A 7613-nucleotide genomic window follows, 5' to 3' on the forward strand; every position below is an offset into this window, starting at 1 on the left:
GGAAATAAAATCTAACTTTTTGTGACATATTAAACAAATGTCTAATCTGTCATTTGATGCCTTTTGGAGATGTTTCCTTCTTTTCTTGGCTTCTTTATACACATTAATATAATTTTTTACCTGGGGTGCCCAAACTTTCGAGCCCCACTGTATGTGTCTCATTCAAGAGAAGCACCTTGTAATCCTCAAAGTTTGATTGGCCAAAGTCTCCCATCAAAGGCTAGATTTTGTTTTAGGAGCCTAAAAACAGAGCAAAGGAGGCAATGAAAAAGTTTTTTCTCAGATCACTTGAATAACAATACAATGAAAGATTATTATGTAATTTTTGCCCAAGGACAACAAAAAGAAAGGGCCTTCCACATCTTAAAAGCATGATCCTTCCAAATGCACAAATACAGTTTAAACAGTTGGTTTTTTTTTTTAATCTGATGACATTTTTAAGAAAAGACATTTTTCAAGCTTTCCCCAGCTGCCACTAGATTACACAAACATGTCTGTTTTTCTGGCTTTGATCTTTGCCATCATTACATGAAGGGCCCATCTTGCACCCGGCGCAAAGCAAGTGTCTTATTTTAAGACTGTCCAGCACCCACGTCGTTTAAATACCAAATGCACCTGCACCACTCTTTGCGCCCATGGGCGTGCTGATCTTACAAGGAGGTGTGTTCAGGTGAATTCTTGGCGTATTGCTAAGTTGAGGCAGTAGTAACTGATCGCACCATTGACTAACAAAAACCTGGTCTAAAGTCAATAGAGCAGCACTTCATTGTTATTTTAACAGCAAATTAGTAAAATGTGCCTATAGGCTTATTCACAGTACGCATTCAAATGTATAAATGAATGAATGAGTGAATGAATGAATATTGTGGTTAGGAAAAGAGTGAACAAGACCAATCAGATTGATTATGACTCCCTTAATCTCCTCTCCTGAGTCTGTCCGTGTGTCTTTGTTGTGGGAAAGTTAATTTGGGTCTCTGTCAAACGTATTGTCAAGCACAGTCACAAATGAACCAATTCTACTGTGACACATTCAACAATGAGAAAGACACACACAAGCATGCACTTTGATGACTGAACAGACATACACCAAGACATTTTTTGTACCAGCATTGTATGGTGTAGCGTTCCGTGCACACACTTATGTTATTATTAGGTAACGCCAGTGACTCAGACTTGTCACTTCACTCCAGAATACGTACTTACGTCAGAAGTAGCGTCGTCTATCACTTCCACAATAAACCCCCCCTTGTACATATTTAAATTAACTCAAGAGTCATTTGTACACAGCTAAAACACATGCAGGCATCTCAAGTTTTTCACCTAAGGCAGCATGTCACACACACACACACACACACACACACACACACACACACACACACACACACACACACACACACACACACACACACACACACACACACACACACACACACACACACACACACACACACACACACACACACACACACACTTTATTAACGCATTCCACTCCTGCTATGCTCCACTGAAGGACTTTCCACTAAATAACACATTTGTACAATTAATCACTACCTAGGGACTACAACAACCTACAGTAAGACCTGTATGCAATTATGTAAACAGCTTTTTAAATTTGTGTATGGCTGTGTCTATAAAGAACAAGATTAGCATCAAGATGCATCAATAATCGGTTTAGAATTGAATAGTTGGCTTCTGAATCGGAATCGAATCGTGAGGTGCCCAGAGATTACCACCTCTAACTAATACCAAAAGAAACATGGACTTAAACTATGACTCAGGATGGAGAATAAGTGGCACCAATGGTGAGGTATGCCAGGTAGACACAAATCTCCATTTCACAAATGCATGCACACTCACAGACGGTGTGCTGCTCTATTTCATGCAATCGTAAAAACTACTGCTAGGCCACTGAGGGCTGTTTCTGATGCATCAGCCCACATGAGTTATGTGTGTGGGCCAATGGCAAGGCATTACATTAATCATTTGGTTCTGCAACAAGGAGCAATAACAATCTTTGCACAAAGGACTTCAAGAGGGAACATACAATATGCCCTTAATGTTTTCACCAACATGGAAACATACCTGATCCACAATCCTTAATGATTTTGTGCCCACATCATCCCACCAAATAGTCTACCTATTTATTCAGATATCAATGAAAATGTGCACTTGGGCGTCTCTGCCCAGCTCATTATCAAAACAGACATGAGTCAGCCTCACGATTGTTATTCGGGAAACCATACGGCAGCACTCTTTCCGGAGTTAGAGCCTATTGGATGCCATGGTAAATTGAGCAGAGTTCACCAGAGATATTTTGATATTTGACATCACTGATCTTTCTCCAAGGCTTCTAAAAGTCACAGGGTAATGTTTTTGTGGTAATACAATGATGGTGTTTGTGTCTTATGGGCTAGGACAGTTGTGTATTTGTAATTATTATATAATATGGCTGAAGAAACATTACCACAATCCAACATAGTATTTCCAACATAGTATTATTACTTTGACTTCATATTGATTTGCTTGAAATGTTTTCAATGTTGTTTGAGTGAGTTTGTGTAGCAAAAAAACATCCCCCTAATGCATCTTAGGGAAGGACTTGGAGAAGGATTAGAATAAATGACTACATGACCCCAACCAGAGACAGTTTAGAACCAAGATGCCCAAACTCGAGCTAGTTTCCTGTATCTGTGTCACGTGGGCTCAGCCACTGCCACGCCTCTTTAGGAGAGTAGCGGCAGGTCTGAGTGTACTAATTCTAATGGGAGAAGTGAACACAGATTATTTCGCCCCATAGTCACCAAAGTATATATTAGACCCATTTCTTCCAAGCCACACTTCTCCAGAAAATTCTGACATTAAAATGGCATTTTTCAGACGTACACATCAGGAGAAAATTAACTTTGTTTGAGACCAGTTTTGGTGTCAGGGCCAATCTCTTGCAAGATCTGGCAACACAGAGAAGCTCACGTCAGCTAAAGTTCGTGAACACCCTAACATAACAAATCTCTGTGATGCTAAATATGTCTTATAGCTAAGAACGTTGACAAAAGAAAATCTTAAAATATAACTTTTCATTCATACACACAAGATGTTCATTACACGTTCAAAGAACGCCACGCCTTTTTAGGAGACAGGAAGTGTATACCATTAAATACCATTGGCAATTCGTGCCAATTTATTATAATGGAGCTTTGCCCTAAACCAAATTTTTGTTCTGCTCATGCCAGCAGGCCTTGAGCAAAAAATTGTTGAAAATGGTTATGGGTATATGTTAAACTGTGGTTAAAGTGCTGCCAATAGACACATAAGCAACACACGCTGGTTACTTCACAGGGATCTCAGCAGCAATATCCTGTGCTCTTATTACAACTCAATTGAAAGAGAAGATTGTTTATGCTGAGATGCTTTTGACAAGCTAAGTCAGTGGATATGGCCTTGCATGCATGTGTCCCATGAGCAAAACCATATAAACAAAAAATTTAATTGTATCATAGCAAAAATAATACAATCATACTAATATAAAATATTATTCTAGAATCTTTCAACTCGGCCATCATCACAAAAGCAAATAATTATCAAGATTCATATTAAGTCAGGTAATAGACCATTAAAGGGGAATTCAGTTCAATTTCAACATGTAGGTCTGTTGTTTGTAAATTTGGCACTTTAAACGACATTTTGAACATGTTTAGAGGCTAAAAACAAGTTTAAAACTTGCCCTGTTTAAGCCTGTTGGGTGCCAACTCAGGAGGAGGATAACACGGTGTAGGCAGCACCGATTGTTTTCATTTTTCTCTCTATTGACAGCAATCCACAATCACAAACAACAGAGCTACGTGTTGAAATCGACCGGAACTCTCCTTTAAGGAATGAAGTGGAGCCCGCCGTATGGCATTGTGTCCTCTCTGCCCTCTACTCTGCAGCATTCCAGTCAAGGGTTTATCCAAGTTCCAGCTAGACAAGCTCTAAGTACTGGGCTTCCCTGTGACAGTCTGATTCCTACTGCTGCTAACTAGGATTAACAAGACTATAAGTCTGAAGCCCTGCTAGTGGCCAGGACAGTCTGCAGAGTTCACTACAAACCACAATATTGTTAGATTTAGTCAACAAAACTCTACAACATCACACTGAAAAAAATTACTAACAACATAGTGATTTTGCTATTCTTACAGCATTGTCAGTGCCGGGTCTATAATGGCAACTTTCTCTCGAGGGTGGTGCTACAGGAAATGCCATGGCTTCATTAAAATCAAAGGTTTTTCCCTATTGGGAGTATCACTGTACTTAGCTAATTTTATAACAATCTGCCAATATGAAAAGCTATTTTGTGTATGCAGTTTAGAAGTTGGCCTGAATGTGGAACAAAAGAAAGTGTCCAAAATGCTAAATGTTTAGGCTCTAAGGAGCACGTTAAGATGTCCTGGTAGTATGCCCGTTACATGTATGATGCTGTTTGCAAGAGAAAGTTTTGGAAAGATAGAAGAGTGCTAGAAAAGCTCAGAGGGTCTACAATTAGATATTGTATCTATTAAACTTCACTTTTGTCTTGATGATGTGTAAGCCTCGTCGTTATAGCTCCTACCCTCAAAGTCCAAAGGGATCAGGATTCCCATGCTGCACCACTTTGATTACTTTGATGAGAGCGGAGTAAATTACTATTGAAACAACTACCACACAAATGCAGGCTCTCCTGAGTACAAAAAATGACATTGGAGATGTTACTTAAAATGACATCTGCCTAGGATGCAGTAATTCTACTTGCAGTAAATCCAGGAAATCCATAACAAATAAGGAAAAACACATCCCAGAAAATGGCATTTCTAAAAGTATATTTGATTTTTGGATTTACTGTAGGGAATTTCCTCATTGTGATCATCATTTTTTTACGGTTCACCAACCGGTAAATTTAGCACAACATCACTGTTTTAGCTGCTATATTGTGTCTGCAGGGAAGGGGGTTGTCACTAATATGAATACTGAATCTCTCCCTTTGAACTAAAATGATGTAATCACCCCATGTCTTCTACCCTGTGTGTGGGACAGCCATTCTGGACATGACATGGGGCTTTAAAAAGCGGCGCTAACAAGGATTAGCATCCAATTTTAACACCTGACTGTAATCCTGCCCTCACACAGTCCATGCTAAGCCTGCGCTAGCCAGCTAGCTAATGGAAGGGAAGAGGTTTGCAGACAGTCCATTTTTTTCTTCTCCTCAACTGTTACCTAATAACTTGGCTCGTGACAAATGCAGTGGATGACAGGACAGCCCACTTGCAGGAAAGGGGGAGCAGTAGTTTAGCTCGTGAATTCTTACTGTTGAAGTAAAGTTGGATAAATCTGTTCTATATTATTATTATATATTATTACTATATTATTGTTGTTCAACTCTGCTTCACTGATTTTATACCATGATTCAACACTGTACAAAAGATAGAACCATGTGATTTGTATACTGCTTTGCCCTGCAACAGAAAAAAAGAGAGTTGCCTAGATTATCTATCAACAGACTTTTTAGACCACATCACTGTCACTATATTTTACTGATCAACAATGTGCAGATCTAAGCTTTGCCTTCAAGACATAAACTGTACCATAAACAAAACACCAAAAAGGAAAATACTGAATCCCTTTGGGTTGATAATTAATTAAAGGCTATTGTGGGGTCATTTATCATTGCCATGCCAATATTTATAATTATATATCACGCAGATACAGGCGCAGTGAGCATGAGCTTATTAGACATTATTGGGCACAAGGTAACTGTGTGCTACACACAAAGAAAGGGCAGAAAGGGTGTAGCCTTATACATCATGGTCATCATCTAAATTAAGAACTTCTGAACAGTTTTTAGTTTGTATAATGATGATGCAAGTAGGACGCAAGCAAGGATGCTGTCATGGTTGCTGTCATTACAATCTGCTCCAGCCTGTCAGGCTGGCTGTTGCTGCGTTTTTCATGATACAGTAGCATGGCAGTTTAATTCACCAATATCAAAACATTCAGGAGAAGCGGTTATTGCTGTATCAGTCGTTTTAAACGTATTAAAAATGTATTTTATATAATTAAAACTTGATCTCTCTCTGACTTCACAGACCTTTTATTTATCATGCATGGGCAGTTTACAATGACAAGGGACATGAAGAACAGTCTCCTACAAATAGGAAGCTAATCACAGAACTTTCGAAAAGAGGACCCTTTTGGTCAACTATTTCAATTCATTACACGGTTATATATCAACTTTTAAAGCCATTTTGAGTGAACTACTTCCTGTTTGGCATGTGGAAGTGTGGAAGTGGATTTGACTTTATTTAGTTTATTTACCTCTGTGCTTTATGTAAGTGTTAACCTCTTTATTGTAAGCCCAATTCCCCTTATTGTGCAGTAATGTTTGAACTAGCCTTAGATTGTTTTTATGGTCTACACTTCTTCACAAGCTGGCATGGTGGTCATGATAGCGTTACTGCCAATTCTGTAAAACTTGGAAATGTTGTCTTTAAATTGATCAATCGTTTTGTCACAGGAAATCATATGCAAACATAACATCAAGCTCTACTTCATGACATCCGTACAGAAACATGAAACATGCACCATGCTTCAGCATTCGAAATAAGAAAAGATGTGGTTTAAGACTGCACATTTTATAAGTAAGAATTAATGCTGAAAATCAGTGCAAACTGCTATAACTAACAATCTGAGAGCGGTCACTTTAAAAATCAATATATAGGTTCCTTACCCTCTTCTACAAATCCACTCCTAACTTAAATGACTGGGCTACTAGGTTACTATGTAACATTTTCTTATTCTCACACAAACACAACCAGACATCAAGCTAATGAGATTCTTCCTTAGCAACAGACACACTGGCATTGAGTTCATTTACTAAATGCACAGAAATAAACACGCTTGAGTGACAACATTTTCTAAAAAAAAGAAAGACAAATGTACGTAACTGCAGTGGGTAAATATTTTAAGCAAAAGTTCCCTTCAATGCGGCCTATGTATCGCAGACTATGAAAGCTTACATAATCCAAGGTTGATTCAGTAAAACATATTAAAGGTTGTTCTGGTCAATCAAATGGTAAGTGGTCATTAACATACTGCAGGATGCCTAAACCATATGAAATATAAGGAATAAGAGATCTCATGTGAAACCGATGGATGGATGGAGGCTTTCGTGTGCCAGCTGCAGAGCTGTAGGGATTCATCCCTCCATCACTGGCCTTCCCCTTGATGATGTCATCAATTAAAGGGACATAAAACTAAAACAATCACCAGTTTTCCTTTTCCTCACTATGCTCAAACCAACAGAGATGGATCAGTCCAACCATGGGTGGCTACAAATGTACGTACGCATGCACCCACCCGTACAGATATGCAATCCACACGCGAGTGCTGGGTAAAAATGACAATGCAGTGTGAGCAGATACACAGCAGAGTCTTATGGTACTATGCGTGTGTCACTGCATGTGTTTCAGAGAACACCATACAAAGAGAATTTATACAAGTGAGCCAGCTGGGCACATAAGCCCTCCTGCACAATAAATCCAAATAATCCTTTACGATGGGAAGCGGGAAAAGGGGGGGGTGGGGGGGCACTATGCACATACAGA

At 39.1% G+C, this 7613-nt stretch overlaps 1 protein-coding gene and 1 long non-coding RNA gene across 7 annotated transcripts in view; one reads left to right on the top strand and one right to left on the bottom strand.

Moving 5' to 3' along the window:
- sgip1a (SH3GL interacting endocytic adaptor 1a) overlaps positions 1 to 7613 on the bottom strand; it is an 81869-nt gene that overhangs the window by 56746 nt on the left and 17510 nt on the right. The gene's annotated exons all lie outside the window — the stretch shown is intronic.
- The window catches only part of LOC116694988 (uncharacterized), a 26299-nt gene that overhangs the window by 6155 nt on the left and 12531 nt on the right, over positions 1 to 7613 (top strand). The window lies entirely within an intron of this gene.

This window comes from Etheostoma spectabile, chromosome 9, assembly GCF_008692095.1.
Source record: "Etheostoma spectabile isolate EspeVRDwgs_2016 chromosome 9, UIUC_Espe_1.0, whole genome shotgun sequence".
Lineage (NCBI taxonomy): Eukaryota > Metazoa > Chordata > Actinopteri > Perciformes > Percidae > Etheostoma > Etheostoma spectabile.